At 48.5% G+C, this 21,149-nt stretch overlaps 1 long non-coding RNA gene across 1 annotated transcript; it reads right to left on the bottom strand.

Moving 5' to 3' along the window:
* Positions 1 to 501: 501 nt before the first annotated feature.
* Positions 502 to 17,710, bottom strand: LOC104147610 (uncharacterized). The gene is made up of 3 exons (XR_011140056.1): positions 17,643 to 17,710; positions 8,968 to 9,020; positions 502 to 1,989 (listed from the first exon to the last, which is right to left on the bottom strand). It is a non-coding gene; the product is annotated as an uncharacterized lncRNA (long non-coding RNA).
* Between the last annotated feature and the right edge of the window lie 3,439 nt (positions 17,711 to 21,149).

The following is a 21,149-nucleotide window of genomic DNA, read 5'->3' as shown; positions in this document are numbered from 1 at the left end:
ATGGGAGCTCTTGGCGGTAAACTCGGACTCCATAGAAGACTAGTTTCCTTTTTTCTACCTGCTTCTGCCAAGTGTTGCTGCTCAGTGAGAGGGCAGCAGCTGAGCTTTCAGAAGGCTGAGGTTCAGTCTCATTGAAGGCTGCTGCAGAAAAGATAGTCAGTATGTGAGTGTGCATGCCAGAACGTTTTGGAGCAATGCCTTGTTTCCTAACTGGTTTACAGCTTTGTATTCTGGTATCTGCCCCATGGCATCTCTCCTGCCATCCTCCATTTCGCTTATTCTCTGCAGATACGTATGATGATTCACTAGGCCTCTGAGCCATCACGTAGGCATTCCTGCTCTATCACGTTGGCAAGGAGAGTCAAGTAAAGGGACGGAAGTTCCTCCTTTCATAATTTGAGAAATTACTAAATTAGAGTTCTCTTTGGGGAAATAAGACCATTCAATGACAAGACAAAGTTTGCGGGATATTTACATGCAAAAATAACAGTCAAAATGAGAGCCTTTTTCAAAATGACATTTTATTGCTTTTCCTAAGGGTTATATAGAATACAGTTGCATTTATTTCTGTTTCACAGATATCAAGAATTACAAAAGAGAAGTCAAAATACAACATCTTAAGATGTGTCCTGCTGTTTCCTCTTGCATTTATGTAGTATAGGTGAAGACTTCATCTGATGTGTTTTATGCTTCATCTGAGGACAGAAATAAGGTATTTTTCTACTTTTGATAATAAGCAGCTACTCAATACATTAAGATGCAGGTAAAATAAAGGCAAAAACCTTAAAATACCAGGCTTCACTATTGGTGAGCACTGAAAATGTATTATTTTCTTTGGAGTTCCAGACTTTCCATTTTACTTTCCAGTCCTCTAATGATAAAATGTAGTGATTTTTCTTCTAGGTTATCTGCTAAGGAAAAGAAATATATGGGAAAGGCAGGAATGATGATTCTGAACACAAAGAACGGTTTGCAAACAACTGCTTTACCGTAGTGTTCAACTCTGTCTCGAAACAGATGATGAACAAGTGCAGAGGGGCAGCACTGGGACATGCCTCCTGTTTTCCCTGGTGGATCCATGCCAACGAGCCAGCCAGGAAGAAATCTGTGAGGATCTTGCCCTGAAGAGGTCGGGACTCTGACTCTCTGCAGCTGCGCATCTCCAGGATGCTGCTGTAAGCAGGAGGAAGCTAGGGCTTGTCTGCTCTTTGTACAAATCCTGTGCTCCCTCTTGGTTCCCCAGAGCCTCATTTGCCTACGTAGTGGGATTTGAACTCCTGAATTATACTGCCTACATTTTGAATTAGAGATTCGCTCCCCTTTTATTTCCTGTACTGGTAACCATTTTCAGAGATACAGTGCCAAATTCAGACTTGGAACTGAGGCCTGCAGGGTAAAAGGAGTGAATGCAGCCTATCTTTTTGAAGTGGCAGGAACATGAATTTTATGCAACATCCCCTTAAGGGAGATCTCAGCTGAATGATTCTGCTACATTTTTTTCTGCTAAGACAAAAAGTCTTCCCTCAAAGCACCATGTCTCAACACTTAAATTCTAGTAAATCTTCATATGTAAATACCATTTAGAAATGAGCTCTTAAATATTGATTTATAAGATATCATGGTCCCTCTTCCAGCTGCACTGATCAGACTCAGCAGCTGGTGAGGATTCTCCATATTCTCACTGAGAATTGGGCAAGGAGGCTCTCTTCAAATGCTCTTCCAAGCTTCCTAAGCATGTCGCGTTGCCTCTCATTCTTTACTTTCCTTTTGCACCTCTTCCATGCTGTCTCTCTGCATGAGGGGTTATTTTGTTAGCAACAGTTTTGCTCCAGCTGGGCCTCCAGAAATGTACTTGATGTTCTCATCATATGGGATTAGATTCAGCGGCCGTATTCTCGCTCAATACTTGCCATGAGCTCCTCCTCAGAGTAATCATATGATATTGTGGATTGCCTCTCAGGCTTCTTGCTATTTCTTTGTGGGCACCTGCTGGTTAAAGGAATGAGTTATTGCTTTTACGAGAGAAAATCAAGCTCTGAAGATACAGAATCGCAGAATCACAGAATCGTTTAGGTTGGAAGGGACCTCTGGAGATCATCTAGTCCAACCTCCCTGCTCAAGCACGGTCACCTAGAGCATATTGCCCAGGATCACATCCAGAAGAGTTTTGAATATCTCCAGGGAAGGAGACTCCACCACCTCTCTGGGCAACCTGTTCCAATGCTCTGTCACCCTCACAGTCAAGAAGTTTTTTCTCAGGTTCAGATGGAATATTTTTGATTCTTCCTCTTATGCTTACCAATCAAACTGAAATAGAGTATTACTTCAAAGACAGAGCCTTATGACACCAACAAGAAAAAGAAGTACACGTGCTGCTACAACTAATTTGCTCAGTTTCCAGATGGAGCATGCATCCATGTAAATAACTGTATTTGCAGTTCTTAACTGTATGCAAGCCTTCATTCAATTCCTCATTAAGAAATTCTAGGGGTAAGCTAGCCAATGCCAATTTCTTAAATATATAATTACAAGATTAGTTACACAGTACAATTTAGACTATAAATAAAAAATTGTTTAAATAAATTAATTAAATTAAAATTATTAATTAATTATAAATTAATATTAATAAAATTATAAATTAATTAAAATACAAGAACCTTATTTCATTTTTTGTGAATGGAAAAATCGAAATGTGCATGGCTTGCTGAGACACAGGCACTACGAAACCTCTATTTTTCATACCCCACAAACATATCACTTGCTGATGGTTAGTATCACTTGACATCTATTTTATTCTGTATGTTCATTACAGTAAAGCCTTACAAGCGAGCTCCCGTAATCCTTTTGTAAACTTTGTTCAAGGCCTAACTAAAGCACTGCATACCTTTATGCTAGTTACTAGTTGTAGGCTTTATGTGAAAAGGGTTTTCCTTTTGTATCAGACCATGATCTGTGTGTCCTGTGGCTGTCTTCTCTCTCAAGAAGGCTGGCCATTACTGGTAAGAATGGCTTGCATTTCTAGTGCTTTGGTATTTTGTACTTCTGCTTTTGAGATATGGAGACAGAAGTTAGGCAATTTTATAGAGTGCTGGGCCCAAAAGAGTGGGATCATATGCTGAATTTCTTCCACCTGAGCCACTGCAGCACTCCGGGGATTTGGTTATGTTTTCTTTGTCTTCAGCTGGTTAAATAAGAATTTCAGTTCCAACCAAAAAATGACCTTGGCCTCCTCAAACTGCTCTTATGGCTTGTATTTATTTTCACGTTGACATAATTGTCACATGAGTGATATTTGATATAAGATTCAGAAGAGAACTGGAATGATTTTTCCACCGGTATTCTCAGAGATGTTTTATGCCTGGTACAATGAAAACAGGCAGATTTTCTGCATGAAAATCTCTTCTTTCTCTGTATGAGAAAGAACAGTGAAAAGTCTTCTCCGGATTTTGACCGCTGCAGTTCACACTACCAGATAGGTCTATTTTATCTTGCCCTCCAGGACTCAAGGGAGGAAAGAGCAGCATGACAGCTGACAAGCAGGTCTTCTCAGCTCCCTTGGCCTTGTGGGGAACTGTAAGGCACGAAAACTGGGCCTTCAGGTTCATACTCTGGAAGTCTGGGCACACTGCTCCATGAAAGGGGTAATGCTGGGGTCCTGGGCTAGCGGAGTCTTGCACTGGTAAATCTGAACTGTACCATGCCATGTGAACTGATGGCTGGGGTTTAGAAGTGGGGTAGGGGCACTAGACAAAGACTTTATCTAACCTAAGGCCCTGACTCTCACCAGGTCAGCTGCAGACTTGTGCTAATGATGCTGTTATCAGTTTCCCTTCTCCCTTAAAGAGGGACAGTGTTTGTACCACTAGTTGAGCAAAGGTTAACATACAAAGGTTTGCAAAGCTGAGTGGACACAAATGTGAAGAGTGAGTGCACAAGAGCAGAAGTCAGAACACAGAGATTCTACTCTCAGCAGATGGAGCAAACATCTCCCAGTCCTGGTATCTGTATGTGAGTTTTGCTGGGCTGCATGATTCATTTGAAGGAACTTGGATAATGGTACACTTTCACAGAACTCTAACTTGGTGGGTTTCCTATGTGGCCACCCAGTGATGGAGACCAAACAAGCAAGAAATGATCTTGTATGGCGCTAAGAATAGATACTTTCATAATCAATAGCATGGTTCTAGCTCTATCCCAGCCAATGTGACTCATTAATCAGCGTCTAGTCACTTAGCGTTTCTCTAAGGATGAGCTAAAGGGTCTTGCAGCTGATATAAATTTGGTCATTAGCATCCTTTGTTGAAAAAATTGGGGACGTATCTGTTAGATCAAATCAAAGGAGCTGCCCAAAAGCAGGTAAGTAAATGCAGAATAAAAGAAAAGTGCCCTGAAATGCCTTCCTAATGAAACGCTATCATATATGAATGGTGCTTTCAAAAACTGTTAGCCTTCTCTGATAGTCCAGACTTGTTCTCCTTAGGCAAGAAAGTATCCGTAAGGTTGCTCAAACGGGCATGAATCAATGTTCCACTGCTGTCACCTCAGAACAAACTAGACCAATTTAATTGCATCTTCATGTTCTTATCTGCCTAGGTCAGAAAGGCAGGAAGTCCAGCTGATCCGACCTAGCTGTGTAAGTGCCATGGCCTGCAGATATCAGAAACAGTTGCATGTTTTTTCTGGAGCCACCTGGTGACCAGCTGGCATGGCAGCTGGGTCATGTGGGTTCCCCCATGTATTTACATTGCGTGGTGCCCTTGATTGCCAGTTCCACAGGCAGAGCCATACATGGCAGCATGGAGGATTTAGTAAGAGGACTCTTCTGCTTATTTCTTTGTTCATCCTCCTCGTTCTGACAGACTGTGAGCAGTCTGGTTTCCACTGCAGTAAAGAGAGTAAGGAGCTGGGAAGAGAGCTTAAAATCAGTGTCCAAGAGCTAGAAACATACAGCAGCAGCTGCAAAGCAAATTCTTTGTAAGAACTAGGAAAAAGAAATACAGAAATCTGACTTAACTCACAACTGGCACACGATTTATTGACTAAACTCTGTGCTGTGACAATCCTTAAACTAATTTTATGTTATGTGATGAATCAGAAGCAGAGCCCTTGGCAGACTTGCTTGCAGGCCCACAGAGGATTCATTGTTTCTCTCGGTGATTACATAGTTTCCCACTGTTAATTATTCTTGATGCCTTGGTCTGTATGGTGACCTTTAAGCATGGGAGAAAATCAGGTAAAATTCAACCTTACTGAAAAATGCATGTGCTTTTAAAAAGACAAAAGCAAAAGGCCCCCTACCATACAGATCCCAGAATTTAGCAGGAAAAACAGAGCCATTTTTATTTCATGAGCAAAGAGGAAAGGGGGAAAGCAAGTTGCTGTTCATGTTCTCTGTCTCTACTGTTGTGGCAAAGTTCTATATTATTTGGTAGGGAAAAAGTGAAATAAATTGAAATATGAGAGGTGCTGTCTGGACATAAGGAGCTTTTCCACTATGAGGCCAGCAAGCAGTGGAACAGGCTGCCCAGCAGGGCTATGCAGCCTCCATCCTTGGAGGTTTCCAAGATCCAACTGGATGAAGCCTGGAGTGGCCACCTGCTCCAGAAGCAGAGGAGGCCCCTTGCCGCTCTGATCTATGCAGCAGCCAGGTCTGGCGATCCGGGAATTGCAACCACGTCAAAGCAATGCCTGTTCAATCCAGTGGAGGGCTGTTAGACTTTCCAATTTGGAAAATAACAGGTCAGTACCTTGAGGGGAAAATTACTCAAAACCCAGCTGCTCTGGGGGAACAAGAAACCTGAAAAGCAGTAATGCTGAGAGGAAAAGAGCTAACTGGAAAGTATAGGGGAATTTGCAGCATGGTAGGACAGCAAAGACACACAAAAAAAAAAAAAAAAAGGTTAATGCAACTCCGTCAGGATTACTGTGCAGACTTCTGGGTATCTCATTACTAAAAAGTTATTAACAGCTTGGACAGAGTCTAGAAAGCAGCAATAAAAATGATTTATGGGAGTAGAGCAAAGCAACTCAGGAAGGAGGAAAACAACAAACGTGTTCTACTTCAGCAAAAGGCCTCTCTATGTTTTAAGATTATTAAGGGGAGGAGGATTTTTTTTAATGAAAAGACAATTAACTATGCAATGAGAAGAAAGGAATGCAAAGGGCAAAATTAGACTAAAAGTGAGCAAAACCACCTTGGAGCAAGATGTCAAGCAGGGCGTTCCAGCCTCCCCAGCGGCTGGGATGGGTGGCAGTGCCAAGATTCTGCCATGGGTCGTGGTGCCAGGCAGCTCCCTGATGCGGGGTCTGCTAACGATGACCCTAACGGGGCAGTGAGGGTGACAAGCTCCTCAGCAGAAACCTCAAGTAAGTGCCTAAAAATCAAGTGGGATGACTCTAGGCCACTTTTTTATCATTTTTCTGAGGATGGGAAAGTCCAGAATTAATCATTAAAATGCCTTCTGAAGCCCTTGTGACTGAAAAACGGGTCAAAACAACGCCTCGCTAACTCTGCTAGTGACACAAGCATTGGGAGCAATTATAAAATCCTTATAACCATTCTCGGGCCATGTCATCCAGCCTTTGGCCTACCAGATGTTACAGAGTGGTTCACGAAACAATTGTGGTGGGGCAGAAAGTAGCACAATACCATAAAGAATACATACAGCTATACTCCCAAGCACTAGAAAAGTACTCATTAATTCCTGTTTTAAACACTTATTTAGTTTCACACATGCTCTTAGCCCGAATATTTGAAAAAAGCAGTATATAACCCCCACAAAAACAGTGGCCACGAGTTTTCAGGCACCCCTTCCCCATTTGATGGACATTCCTTTGCCTCATCTCACTGCCCTGCACCTTCGCTGTACAGTAGGTCTGCACCTATCTCACGTGACTGCTCTCTTGGCAGATAATATAAAACCTCCTTATCTAGTTATTTTCTCCCTGCTTGACATTTATTTCTTCTGTACCTGGTTTTATGGGTATTTCTTCAGTCAGCAATTCTATCAAGGCTAGGCTGATTTTTGCTGCTTGTAAAATCTGTTTATCTAGAGTAACTCTGGCCACAGAAGTCTGTACTGTGAAGGACGAGACATCTACACAGATTAAACACTGTTTCTTTGGCTTGATGCAATTCCTTCAACAAAGCTGCATTGTTTTGTTGGGGGTGCTCAACCATTTCCAAAAAGTGTTTGCGCGTAGTTTTACCAGTAGAAATTGTGGCCCTACTCACGGGTGTTAAGGGCATGTTATGCTGCACTGGCTGTGTTATGGGGCTCTGGAGTGTGTATAAAGGAAATGTAACCCCCCTGTACTTTAAATGAAAATTAACTTCTGCTTTGGCATCCCAGATTTGAAACCAGTTTCAGCTGTTTTTGCCTGCTCTTATTCCATTGTATGACACCTCGCCTGGGTATATTTGGGCTCTTTTTGTAAGACAGTCAGATTTCCCCTGGGGATATTTCGTATATTGAACTACCGGGTCTTCCCTTGGTATGCCAAAGAGGGGGAGAAAAGAAAGTGCCTGGCAGAGGATGATGTGGGTCAGCAAGCACCTTGGACTGCAAAGCGCAGTGTGGGGCTGGCGGGGACCTAGGCAGGAGATTTCAAGCCAAAGGCTTGGGAGCCCTCAGAGGACAAGCACTGCTCAGTTGTCACCGTGGTGCAAAGGCCAGTGAGGACGCTGTGGAGCTCAGGAGCGGTTACGCTCACTGCGAGAGCCCGGTGTGCCTCGCCGCAGCCTTGTCAGCCGTCGGGAAAGCAGAGGGGAGGCCCGTTTCCCGAGTGGTCCTGTCGGGTTTGCTCCTGGCCAGCGCCGAGGGCAAGGAGCGGGTGGGGGACGGCGGCTGACGCGTGAGCTCTCCTGTCACATCCATCAGCACTGTTTGGCATTAGTAGGTCACGCAGGCTGACAGCTGGGATTTTCAGATTAGTCTGCTCTGGAGAGCTTCAGGAGGAAAGGGGCTGTGTGACAGTCGGAAAGGAAAGAGCTTAACGTTTGGAAGAGTGGCTCTGTAGTGTTAGGAGATGACAGTTTAAAACAGTATTTTAAGCCTTTTAGTTTCAGCTGGGTTTCCTTAACATGTGCATCAAGCTGTTCCCATTGCTCTTTGCTGCTGGCAGATTTAGAGGCACAGTCTGCACTGCTGCTTTTACTTTTACTTTTAGAAAGATGATTTCAAGTTTCTTTTGTTTGACACCCAATACAGTACGCCCTCCCCTTTCCCCAGTCCAGAGGGACACGTGTGTCTAACGGGTGCAGTATGGGAGCTTATCATGGATTTTATCCTTATGAATCCTGGAGAGGAAAGAGATGGTTTCCTCTTTTCATATATGCTGCAGAGCCCACAGGAGACCAGTGGTGAACCAGGGCCTGAGCTACTCACTGGAGCGCTCCTCCCCAGTTTTCTCTACAGCTCCCACCAGATGACTTTGTGACATGTGGGCTCCCTAATGCTGCATTACTCATGCCCAGGAATGAATCTCTGCACCATACTTAAGCTGTAGCCTAGATCTCTTCAGGCAGCACGGCTCTGGATTTTTTTTTAATTGGAGAATAGCTACAGGAGAGAATACTTAGGACTATAAACAATTTGATGCCATTCCCACTTCTCTTGTCTTTTGTGCAGCAGCAGGTGTGCAGGAACAGCCTTGCCTGCTTCTGCTTCCTCCCTCCCAGCTTGCGCTACCCCACGCTCTTCCACCCCAGCGCCCCGGCTGCCAGCTGGAGGAAGCCCTCCCCTCTGCAGGTCCGGGGGCCAGAGACCGGCACAGAGCCACGCAGGAGGGCACATGGGGAAATGGGTCCGCGCAGCTGTCTGTGGGTGGGGGAGTCTGAGAACGCACGGTGGTGGAAGGAGCTCTCTGTGCCTTGAGTCGCTCAATGCACGCAGCAGAGCAGACCAGCGTTTAGCCATGATGATAACAAAAGACATAAGCTGGGAAATGAAAGCAGGGGTTACTTACTCGTTGTCGACATTGTTATTCTCTGGGTCTGGCAGGCTTCTTGTCATTAAGGCCTTGAAAAGAACAAATGTCAGAGCATCATATATTTCAATGACATTACTTTAAAGTTACCTTTGTCTATAATGGGCCATATCTGCACTGGTTTACACCCCTGATCACCCTCTGTGAAAACAATACAGGTGTAAGCGAGCCCCCTGCATTAACAACAGTGTTCTAACTCTGTTTTAGCATCCAAGGCACCTGAACGGCTTCCGGCCATTGGACTGAAATCACTGCATGTTACCTGACTAAACTTCTAATTTTCCTGTGACTATGCACTACACAGATCTGTAGGTAGCAGTATAAAAAGACTCGGTAGTGAAGTAAGTTTTGGGAGTGTGGACCTGACTCTTCATCTGACAAGTCAGTGTTCCTGCTGTAAAGCACTCACAGTGCACCAACCCCGATGGCTGTGGAAATGATCCCGCCTGGAGGTGAAATATCCACATTTCATATGCTGCAATCCTACAGCTGTCCACTGGGAGACCAATGGGGCCAGCCAAAACCAAATCTAGTGGTATTTAAATGGAAAAATTATCAGACCTTGGGCCCACTTGAGGCCACTGAATCAAATCAGTAACAAAATGAAACCACTGCAGCCAGGCCAAATGCAAATGCTACCGAAAAAATATCACTGTCATCTTTCTGGGCTTCTTTATTGTGTATTCTCATGGAGGGGGAGGCGGAGGGGTGATGACCATGGCTTTGCACATAACCAGGCCCGTTTTGACTTGCCGTTATTTTTTCTAAGCTGTCCTTCTTTTCCTCGTCTTGTTTTTTTCTGTGCAGTCCTGAATCTGGTGGGCCTCATTAATACAGGTTATCTTCCTTCTCATGATGACACTAACAGGCATTAAATGGGCAATCAGCAAAATGAAAGTAAGGCACTGGCACCCAGAAAGTAAAAGAGAAAAGTTGTTTCAACAGCATGGAAGAGAGGAGAAGATTGTTTTTCCGCACAAAAAAGGGGAAGTAAAGGCAACGGAGCAGGGTGGAACAACTGCAACTGCCTGATTTTAATTGGAGGGACGATATTTTCACTACACTTGCTCTTTAGCTGCTGCTCACGCAGATAGCCTGGAGCTGAGGCTTAAACTAGAACTGGCGCAGATACTGAGAGGCAGGTAGACCCTTGGCAGCAAACTTCAACTCTCCCGTTTCTTAGGTGGGTTTTGTGCTGCCACGATCACCTCCGGATCCCCTGCTCGAGCCGGTGAGTGGGACTGCAGCAGACATCTCTCTGAAGGCATGGGTTGGAGCCCCTTCTAGCTGGGCTCCAAGCACTGTCCATTTCTGCAGCTGAGAAAGGTATCTGCTTTCTACGTTCTTTCACATCCCAGCTGCTTGCTTAAACTGCAAACTAAATTTATACCAAAGACCTACAGCATCTTTTGATGCCTTTCAAACCCCAGCGCACCTCCTTTCAGAGAAGCCCCCGCTCTTTGGCAACAAATTTGTTTTCTCTGGAATAGCCTGAACTGTTCCAGAAATAGCTCCTTGGATCAAAGCGGCGATGAGGCTATGTGAGAAAGCTGACGGGGAATAAATAGAGTTCCCTTCTGGTTATTTAGTATCATTTCTTGGCAATCTCCCATGACTGACAAAAGCAAGCCGTAGTCCCTCGCTGCGATGCCAGGAGGGAAGCAGCGCTGAGCTCCTCTGGCCAGCTCCTGGGAGTGCACCCAGCCGGGCAGCGCGACCCTCGCCCCGGCCCAGCCCCTTTTCTCCACCGGGCAAATCACAGCATTCACCCTGAGCGCTGCGGGGAGCAGCGCTGTCGAGCAGCACTTTGATTCTGCTCTTCCTGCAGTGAGAACCCATCTTCCAGCACTTCTCGGCAAAGGATGGGTTCGGATCATTTTAAGGAGGGGTTTGAATTGTACAGTAGGTTGCCTTCCCCCCCCCCCCCCCCCCCCCCGTGGCTGACTCCTCCACATTACGAGCTGTACGTGGTGTGTGGGTGGAAGACAGAATTAATTAGTCATCAGGACAGAGCAGCTCTGGTTAGCAAAATCTGCTTCTCTGTGCAAAACTAGCTCCCACCTTCTCCAAGGGATCTGTCAGCAACAACACTTATTTCCCAAGAGAACGCCGCATTGGCACAGGTAGATCTCAACTGACATTTTAATCTAGTGCATCAAGAAAAACTGTGGGAGAGTGAAAATCAAGGCAACTCCAGTCTATGCTTTTCCACCTCCATCAAAATCTCCATGTTTCAGGAGCTGTTTCTAATTGATCCAAGACAGGCCAGCAATGCAGAGACTCGAGATGACAAAGCGACACGGTGATGCAAGTGACCGGCAGGATGTGGAGCACGGCATGTCGCATGGCGTTAGACATAATGAACCCAACCCCACCCTGCCTGCTCAGGATTGCTGTAACATCTATGTTGCAAGTTCAGCAGATAATTAGTTTTAGTCCTTTATGCGGGTTAATATGATACACACTTCACAATACTTTAATATTAGTGGGCTCCTAGCCTGCAGCTAAACGGGTAATCGCTGGCCTGTTTGGCCAAGCTGCTGTTAAGAGATAAATGAAGTCAGCTTCTCACTTCCGCAGCTTGCAGTCATCTTTTTATTACTCATCCAGGCCACAGTGTGGCTCCTGGCTTTCCACCCTGTTCCTACCTTCGGCACCTAGTGCTGGGGTTTGTTGTGACACGAAGCAGTGCAGCCGCAGAGCGAGGACCGACGTGTCCCCTCGTGCATCCCTGACCTCACGTGGGCCCGGGCGGCACCCAATGCAAGTGCAATGGCTCAAGGGGCTCATGCCCCTCGCTGCCCCTCTGCTGCGCGGTGCACCACTTGCACAGGGATGGCTGAGCTGCATATGAAATAGCTCCTGAACTGCTTCAGTTTAAGGGCTGGGATATTAAATTCACCCAAGATTTCGGTTTAATTTAACATGAGGAAATGTGAGCTACAGTGGTCTAAACGCTGTTGTACATACAAGTACAGCCCCCAGGAGCAAGGCAGGGTAGAGGGCTGGTGGTAGGAGCTATTGCTCTCTGCTGGTGCACGAGTCAATGCTCTCGGGGGCGCAGGGTGCTGCCACGCTTAAGCCAGGGTGAGCGGTGGCCCCCTGAGGCGGTCCTGCCGCCCCTTCCACCCTGGTTCCCAGCCGTCCCCTTTTATCGCACCTGGTAATCGCACAGCGAGGCTGAGTTGGCCCTGCAGAAAGCCCCGTCTCTGGGATCACGAGGTTGATGTGTACTTGCACAGCTGCACATCTTCAGCAGCTCCGAGCAGCCCCTCCGGGCTATGTCGAAACCAGTGAACTTTAAGGTACTGTGACTCAACTGTAAAAATACCATAGCCTCCAAAACTGGCCAAATTCACGCTGCCTATCTCAGAGGGCCCTGGCCCTGTGCTGTTCCCTGAACCATGCCTGAGCATTATTTGGGAGAGTGGCCCAGGCCAAAACCATGCCAGGGACCGCTCCAGAATGCAGCTGGGCAGACCACGAGGGCCGGTGGCCGGCAGCCGGGCAGCCACTGCCATCCAGTTTACCAGTACAGACATAGCCCTGAGGCCCTGAGTAGCCCATCGTGTATGGGGGAGCCTACAGAGACCCGCAACACCTGCAGCGGAGTGTGGTTACCGCCGAGGAGGCTCATCCCACTTGCATGGTGTCACTGAAGCTAGCACAGGCTGCGGTTTCGTAATGCGATGCTTGAGTGGGAGCGCCGATCTCTGGCACAGCCACCTTCCCCGTTCCCTCTTTACATACATTCATCCCTACTCCCGTGTCACAGCCTGCCCCATCCTCAGCGGGCCAGCCCAACTGCTCGTAGGAGCGCTCTGCAAACCGGAGCTGGGGCCCTATCTGAGCTGAAATTAAAAACACCCCCTTCGGAGGGCGATCCAGTTCACAGGACAGTTCAGATGGCTGTGCTGGTGCAACAGCAGGGCAGCACCCTCCAACGACCTCGATGCGGGTGGCTAAGCCAGTTATCCCTGCTGAAGACAATGCTGCATGAACCCACAGCTGGAGTTATCACGGGCAAAAATCTAGCTTAGGTAATGCGTAAGGAGGTACAAAATGGGAAGTAGAGCCCCAGCTGAATCCCAGGCAGGCAAAGTACCGTGTGCTTGCACAGCAGCACCTTGCTCCAGCCTGCAGCAGCATCCTCTGGCCAGCAAAGGAACTGGTAACTAGTCGAGGAAGGTAGCTGGGAGGAATGTGCAGTGTTCCCACACTCTTCTTCCCCAGCCAAATAAAATACCAACTTTTGGCTATTCCGTGCATGCCCCATGTCTATTTGAGGTCAGGAACAGTTTGGGGACAGAAGTGACCCACACTCTCCACAGAGTGATGCTGGGGAAAAAAACTACCTATGCAGCAGTCTTCTAGGTCCAGGTGCAACGCAGCTGTGCTGGGAGGGTGACAAGCTCTGAAAGCGCCATCGACACTGGGATGGGGGGACAGCACTGTTTGCCGGGCTTTCCTGAATATTTGGACTCTCTTAAAAAGAGAAGGAGCACTAAAGTTAAAGAGAGAGAGACCTTTCGCTTGGTAACTGCCAGAGCCACATCTGGAAATTACCTGCAGAGCTGCAGAATCTGAACTGCTCTGACTTTCTTTGGGTTTTTCATGCAGCTGCTCTCCTAGCCCTAATCTGAAGTTCCCAAAGTCCCAGATGTGAAGGTGGAAAAGACCTTGACTTAAGTCGCCCCGGCCAGTGGAGAACTACATCCTACACGACAGTTTATAGCCCTCTGAGTAGGGAATGAGAATGTCCTGACCCAAGGGCATTTTTGACCATTAATACAAACAGGAAGAAAATGCTGAAATAAATTGCGAACAGCACTGAATTAGAAAGATCATATTTCTGTAGTGGAAAGCCTATTTTAATGACAGTATGAAAAAAAAATCTATTTGAGTTCCTGTAAGGAGTTAATGTGTTATGAAATTAAACCCACGCAACCCTGTAGATGTTTGCAATGTGGCCTGGCATCCAGCCCCTCTCCAAGAAGGAGGGAGATGAGCCGGGCCAGCCAGCCACGAGGTGACGCTGCACCACGCAGATCTGCGGAAAGCACACTTATCTGGCTGAGAAACACAGGCAAAGCTTTGAAGACTTACCCAGTATTTTGAAAATATATGCCCTCCCCTCTAAACCCTCTAGAGTACAGCTAATACACTCTTGTCTGTGTTATTCCAGCACTACGGCAGGGGTGACTGAGTTACTGTAATCACATTCGGTCTCCAGTAAGAAGGGGTGACAGCACTGTGGAAAAAGCCGCTAAAAGCAAGACCTTAGCATGTCTGCGTGATTTTCCGTTTCAGGAAACCAGTGGTGAAATGACTGAGGCCACGGCTTCTCTCCTGCTCTCCACAGAGAGCCGCCACCCTGTTCTGTGCTGTGGAAGCATTTGCAAAACCGCAAGTATTTTCTTCTGCATTGAGCAAAGAAACAAAAAAAAAAAATAGCATGTAAAATCATCCGCCTCCCGAGGGGGGAGCTGGAATCACAGGCAAACCTGAAAATGAACGTTTGATGCTGATAGGAGGTGTGGGGTCTGCTCCAAACTGGGCTCAGGTTCCCCATCAGGGTATGGATCCCAGCCCACTGCTGAGAAGTGCTTTTACACTTCTCACTCCAAAGCGCTATTTGAATGTACTGGAGTTGGCTCAAGACTTTAAATACAGCAGTTTCCCTTTCAGCAGCCCTTGCCATCTGGCTTGGCTACAGGTCAGTGTTGCCAGCTTTCTGCTGGATGACAAAGCGCATCAAAGTCCCGGTGCAAACACGCACATTGATGCAAATCACACGCAGGGTAACTCCAACAACTACACCAAAGAGCTGGCCCCTTCTCGCAGGCAACCTCCCTTCTTTGCTGGCAGGTGGAATACCTCTCCTCTTAACCTGGCCCAAACTTTTACCTCTCCTGGCCTTGTGAGCCCTGAGCTCAGTGCATGGGATCCGCATGTTCACTGCTTATTTCTCATCTCACTTTCCTACTGTGCTGCCATCTCATTGCCTTTCCTCGTTTCCTGCATTTCCTTTCCCTCATTTTTTCCCCACTAGTTTTGTTGAATCAACCTGCCCTTCTTCCCTCACCAATACTCCTCTTTGTCCTTCCCGTGGTTTGCACAGATGAGTAGGGTAAGAGAAGGAAGTTCCCAGCATGTGACAGCAAGTACAAATTACTGGCTGAGAAGCTGGCAAGATCAAACTGCCCTCAAAACTTCTAGTAAGGAACTAGTGACGCAAGAACCTCATATCCCTTTCCAGAAACCTTCTGTGCTGTCCTCCTGGGACGGGTGGGACTGCAGTTTGCACAATGACCTAAAAATCTAAACTGCATCCAGTAAACAATCAAACCTTTGTGTTGTGAACAGCTTCATCCCTCCTTCTTACAGGATAGTGACTTCTTAGGCCTCAAGGAGCCCGAACTATAAGCCATGACTGCTCTCTGAACTGGACCATGGCAACCTCAGATTCAGGTGGGGAAAATACTACTAAGAATAGCTTCAGTTTTGGCCAGAAAATGTCCCTAATCTTTTTCTTCTATGTCTTTGCAAAACACTGGTAATTCTTTGCTGTCTTTCAAACAGCTTCTCTATTGCAAGTGAAAGAGTACTTTTTTCAACAGCTTCAACGTGACTGGGGCACCTAAGGCTGTCTATACAATCTGGGTAATACCTTTGGGGCTGGAGTAACTTGTGTAATAATATATGAAATAGAGTAGCTACTCGCTACCTACTAACAGTGCACGTGCAGCCTTGCAACTTACTGGGGAGTTTCTCGTTGCTGGCTGGTAGCTCTCCCTCTCAGCAGAACGCAAGCTTTAAACCAAAAACAGGTTTGGCACAGTTAAGGCCAAAAAAGCATGCCTGGGGCCAACCCGACTATCTGCCTCAGGCACGGCTCATCTGCCCTATATAGCCGAGTCTGCCCTACTGGGAAGGTGCAGGGGAGCAGCTTGAAATCACGGATGTGACCTGTCCTTCCCATGCCAAAGGGACAACAGGCATCAGCGGTGGCAGGACAAGGAGGAAATGCTACACAATGTAGTTTCATGCTGCACCCACCTAGGCACCACTGGGCGATTTAAGTGTCAGTTGTCATTATTTCAGCAGTATCTATTGTCATGGTAGACACTCGCAGCTAATTCTTATAAAAGAGGAGCCCTTAACTCCATGGTGGGGGCAACGTCATCGCCTTTTTTGATATGTATTTAGTAAGAATATACATCACTCTAGAATACAATTCAAATACTAGTTTAGGCACAGAAACAGTCACGGCCAATATAATTGTTATTCTAAAAAATTCCAACCTTGGTACTCACATGCAGACATGGAAGGAAAACGGAAAACAGAAGCCTTTACTGCGGTAAGTAAAGACAAATGGGGGAAGGCAGCAGGACTGTTCATATACGAGAGTCACTCAGAGGAAAAAGTGGTGCTGGACTGAGCTCCAGTTCTTGCTGTGGGAAGGTTTGGAGTTAAAAGAGCAAAGGAAGTATATGACAGTACAAGACCTCTATTTTTTCCACATCCAAATCTTACTTTCTCTCAGTTTTTTCTCAAAACTTGTACAAAAAGATTTTTCACGCTGAACTGCTGCCAAGATTTCTAAAGGCGAAATTATTTTTTATCAAGGTTATATTATCCTGCGGATATGCAGTTTGGCAATGGAAATTGTATAATTCTAAAGAGAGCAAAACTCAGGCATGCAAGGCGGAAAGTCCTGGATTCTAAATATTTATTTCCGTTTTTAAATCTATTACTTCAGCCTTACGATTTGCGTGTATCTGCCTGGAGCAGTACCCATCTAACAAACACAAGGCAGCTTCCGAGGCCGAGCTGACATCAAAGGTGCTGCTGCTTTTTGGCCTCATAATCAGATGACACGGATGCTGCTGTTATTTTTGGATAGGAAAAAAGGCCCGTTAATTTCAGCTCTCCTGAGAGGAAAATGTATTATTTGTTAAACAGAAAAAGACCAAAATGATTCTTTAGGAAGAGTTAGCCCATAACTGCAGTGGATTGGCAAACATTAAATAACAGTTTCACATTTACGTTTTAAAGCTTCTGTTTATAAGACCTACCAAGAGAAAAGCAAGAGCCATACTTTATATTATAATACTGAGATCCTTTTCCAAGCTGAGGGAGGCAAAGAAACTTTTAGTAGCCCAGAGAAATCTGAGACCACGGTGGCCCTCTTTTGGAAGGATGTTTTCCTTGAATTGGAGTTAGAGAAATGAAAGAGTAGCGACAATGATTAAACAGCCGCCGGAATGATTTGCCAGCAAAGATAAAGACAAATCAATGCAATTTAGACTTTGGCTAAGCCATGGCTACGCCGGGTGGTACCAGCTACGGCAGCTGGGTGTAAACCGGGGACAGTAAAGGGCAGATCCTGCCTCGCAGCTGCTCTTCACGCCGGCTTCACCCGGGGCTTACGCAGCCGAGCCGCAGCGTTGCTGAAGGGACCCGAGGCCCGGAGGTGACTTTTGGGGGACGCAGAACGAATTGGAGCCGTGAAGAAGAGGGTGTAAAACAGCCTCGCCGAGGAAGGGCCGCTTCGCTGGGTGCAGATGTGGCAAAACCCGGCCGGGGGCTGCTGCGGACGGCTCCCGGGCGCGCCGTCGGGGGGTGCAGCCGGGGCCGGGGCCGACACTTACCGCCTGCTCGGGGGGGGGCCCGGCGCCGCCGCCGCCTCCCGCCGCCGCCGCCGCCGCGCAGCGCCCCGCGGCCCCGGGGGCGCGGCGGCCGGGGGCGGGCAGCGCCGCCGCCTCCGCGCACTCCGCCAGCACCGTCTCCAGCAGCTCCCGCTCCTCCGCCGCCGCCGCCGCCGCCGCGCCCGGCCCGCGGGGGGCGCCGCCGCCCCGACCCGCCGCCGCCGCCGCCGCCGCCGCGCCCCGGCCCCGCCGCCGGCTGCTGCCGCTGCCCATGGCCGCCCCGGCGCGCCCCGGCCCGGCCCGGCGCGGAGGGCGCCGGCAGGCGGCTGCCGCCTGACGGCGGGGGCGGCCGGCGGGAAGCGGCCCGGGGCGGCGGCGGCGGCGGCGGAGCGGGGGCGGGAGGTTTCGGCCTGGAAAAGGAGGCGACGGCGAGCGGCAGCGCGGCGGCCAGCGGGTCCCTCCCGCGCGGGGGCGGCGGCGGCGCAACGCCTGGCCGGGGCGGCGGGCACCGGGCGGCGAGCGCGGCCGCTCCGCAGGGGTGTCGCGAAGGGCCGGAGCGCTGCGGCTCGCCCGGCAGATGTGTGCGGAGCAGCCGCGACGGCCCGCGCCCGCTCCCGGCCCCAGCGCTGAGCCGGCGGGTGCTGGCGCCTGGTGCTGGCAGCCTTCACCCCAGCTGGGGCTCCGGAGGCAAAGCACCGCTACGGTGGTATCCAAAGCCGGGCTGCCCTGCTCTAGTATTTATGAAAAGGAGGGAAAGAAATGAGCACTAGCGCTTGTCGTTGGTAGGGGAGTTTCCGGCACCGCTGCGGACCTGCCTGGTCGGCGCTTTAGCTGGGGTGCCGCTCAGCTGTAATAGCTCCGTTCCCTGGGTCACGCACATTTCTGAGCCTTCGTGGACGTGAACGGTGGCTCTGCACCATCTGGAGCTTGGATCTCCCAGGTAGGCAGCCAAAACCACACTGCCCGTTGTCTGGGGGAAGGACTCCAACCCAAAAGTCCCCAAAAGGCTGAGAAAAAGAATCAATAATGCAAGAGAGGAATGCACTGACATAACAACAGTGTGTGAGGCCAGAGCCCATGCAGGCTGCTTCACTCAGCTTAGCCCACCTTCAAGGACAGCCCGCTATCACAGGTCTCCCGCACCTCCAGTTATTCAGATACTTCTCCCCAAGCTATGGAGGAACGTTGTCACCTTGAGGCACAAGGTATCAGGAAAAGGGATTCTGGACTACATTCATGCACGTCTTACTCTTAGCAAAGCTCAGACAGGAGTTACAGCTCTTTGCAAAACAACACAGTGCCCAATATTTTGTTTGGTTTTAGGCACTGATTTCACCCCCCGGGCAGGTCCCGGTTCGGGCAGTGTTCCTGAGCCAAGGAGCCTGTTGTGCCTTCGCTCTCATCTGGTCTCTCTCGTTATTAAGTATTGTCCCCGCCCCCCAAAATTAGAGTATAAATATACAGAGATGCTAATAGGCAAAGTCATAAACATATGAGTTGTGCTACTCCATGTAGAAGCAAGTCCATGGTGTGCCATGTCATCCGTTTGAGCAAGCCCATTTGTGTCCCTTGCAGCACGTGACTAACTTGCTGGGACTGAGAAGAGCCTTTCTTTCGCTCAGAGCCCACCACAGCCAGCCAGCAGCAACGCAGGTGACTCCCATGGGCTCGCAGCTCTGTGCTGTCACCCACCAGCACGAGGAGCAGTGTCTCTGGGATGCCTGGTGCAAAGGGGAGGATGGCTGTTCCCCTGGCCGGCACCACTGAATAATATTCTCACCATTCCTGAGCACTGCTTGCAATGATTGCACCTGCTAGTCATTCCTTGGGCTGGTTCTTTCTAAACTGTCAAGGCAAAGCCTAAAAATTTGTAACTGAGGCGCGAGAGGAGGGAAGGCCAAGGATGGTCAAATTCGTTGCCAGAAAGACATTTTGGGGAAATATGGGAGTTTAGGGAGGAGACTGCTGCAGTGACCCTCGCGCACACGGAGCGCCTGGCTCAGGGGTGGGTGAGGAACAGCAGAGAGGGGGTTCAGACCTCAGAAACGGCTTAAGGAAGGGAGCAGAGATGGGGCCTGGCGGCATGAGGAGGCGATGGGGGAGTCCAGTATGGAGCTCAGATAGATGAGGGGGACTGGTGGTTTTTTGTTGTCAAGGAATTAAATAACTCAAACCCAAATGTGCAGTGTATAAAATGGCCAAAGGATGCAATCCTAGGAACTCCCATTAGTCTATTTTGACCTGGCAGCACATGCTTTCTGAAGACCTTCTTTTTGGCAAAGAGGCCCAGGCACCCTAAATGGCCACGTGATCATATTTGCTGAGCAGTTAAAAGCAGATACATCTCCCTGTGTGCTGAGTGGCTCCAAAAACCGGCATCTTAGCTGCGTTAGTCTGGTGGATTGTTCAAGCTGGACAGAATAGGGCTGTTGACCTTGGTCTTGCTCACTATAGTGAGGGAATTCAGTCCCAAGCTGCAGCTCAAGCTACTTACTTGAATTAATCCAATTCTCCCCAAGGAAGAAGGCCTTCGGGAGATCCAGGACAAAACCGTTGCCAGCCAGGAGAGGTGAGCAAATTCCTCATCTCCCCATCAGTGAGTCAGTGAGTGCGCCTCGACTTTTCCCGCGGGCAGGTACACCAGGACACAAAACTGGGCACAGGAGGCCGAGGCAGGCAGAGTTTGCACAAGCCTTCTCCTGCAGTCGGCGGTGGCACTGTGTTCAGGCCCTGGCCAAACGAACAGCATTTATTAATTCAGAGACATTTCAGCTCTCTGAAAGACTGAAGCCTCCCAGACCATTTCCTGGCTGTCCCTATGGAAATAGTTTATTCCAGAGTGGTCCCTCTGATTCCTTTGGAAGTGGCGCTATCTCCATAAACTATCTGTCAAAGTGAGCCAGACAAGTTGTGTTTTGAAGTGGCTGGCTGCCGGGGCCAGAAAAGCATTTGAGCAGTGACCCAAAGTGCTGCCGTGATTTAGCAGTAACGCTGAAAGACTCTGATGCCGTTCCTACCGAAATCAGTGATACTTCCCTGCTGCAAAAACTGCTTATTTTAAGATTGAAGAGAATTAAAGAGAAAACTTGCAAAAAACTAAAGGGCTGATAAGCACGTGACTCCTCAGGAAAATCAATGAAGTTTTTTTGTTGTCATCCGTATTAGCCACAGAAAGGATTGAAATTCAAAGTTAAAAATGAAAGGCAATCTCGCCCTATTGTTCACTGACTAAAAGACTGGTTTCTCCTGTGCTGCCCAGGCATCCTGGGGTGAGCCGCCCCTGCAGCCGGAGCAGTGTAGCTGCTCCTGGGATGCAGCAGGCAGAAGTGCCATGTCTCCCTCGACTGAGCCCACCACTGCGCAGTCACTGGTCCACCTATGAGGACTCAAATATTGTTGTGTAGCACGGCCCCGTGCCAAGCGCACATGCCTGCAAGTTTGGAACAACCTCGCAGATTTGGGTACAGACGTGCCCCCACTGTGGCTCTGTTAGAAGCAGCCCAGTGAAAG

Source organism: Struthio camelus, chromosome 3 (assembly GCF_040807025.1).
Source record: "Struthio camelus isolate bStrCam1 chromosome 3, bStrCam1.hap1, whole genome shotgun sequence".
Taxonomy (NCBI): Eukaryota; Metazoa; Chordata; class Aves; order Struthioniformes; family Struthionidae; genus Struthio; species Struthio camelus.
Note: the sequence above shows the minus strand (reverse complement) of the source record. Positions and strands in the feature narration are given on the sequence as shown.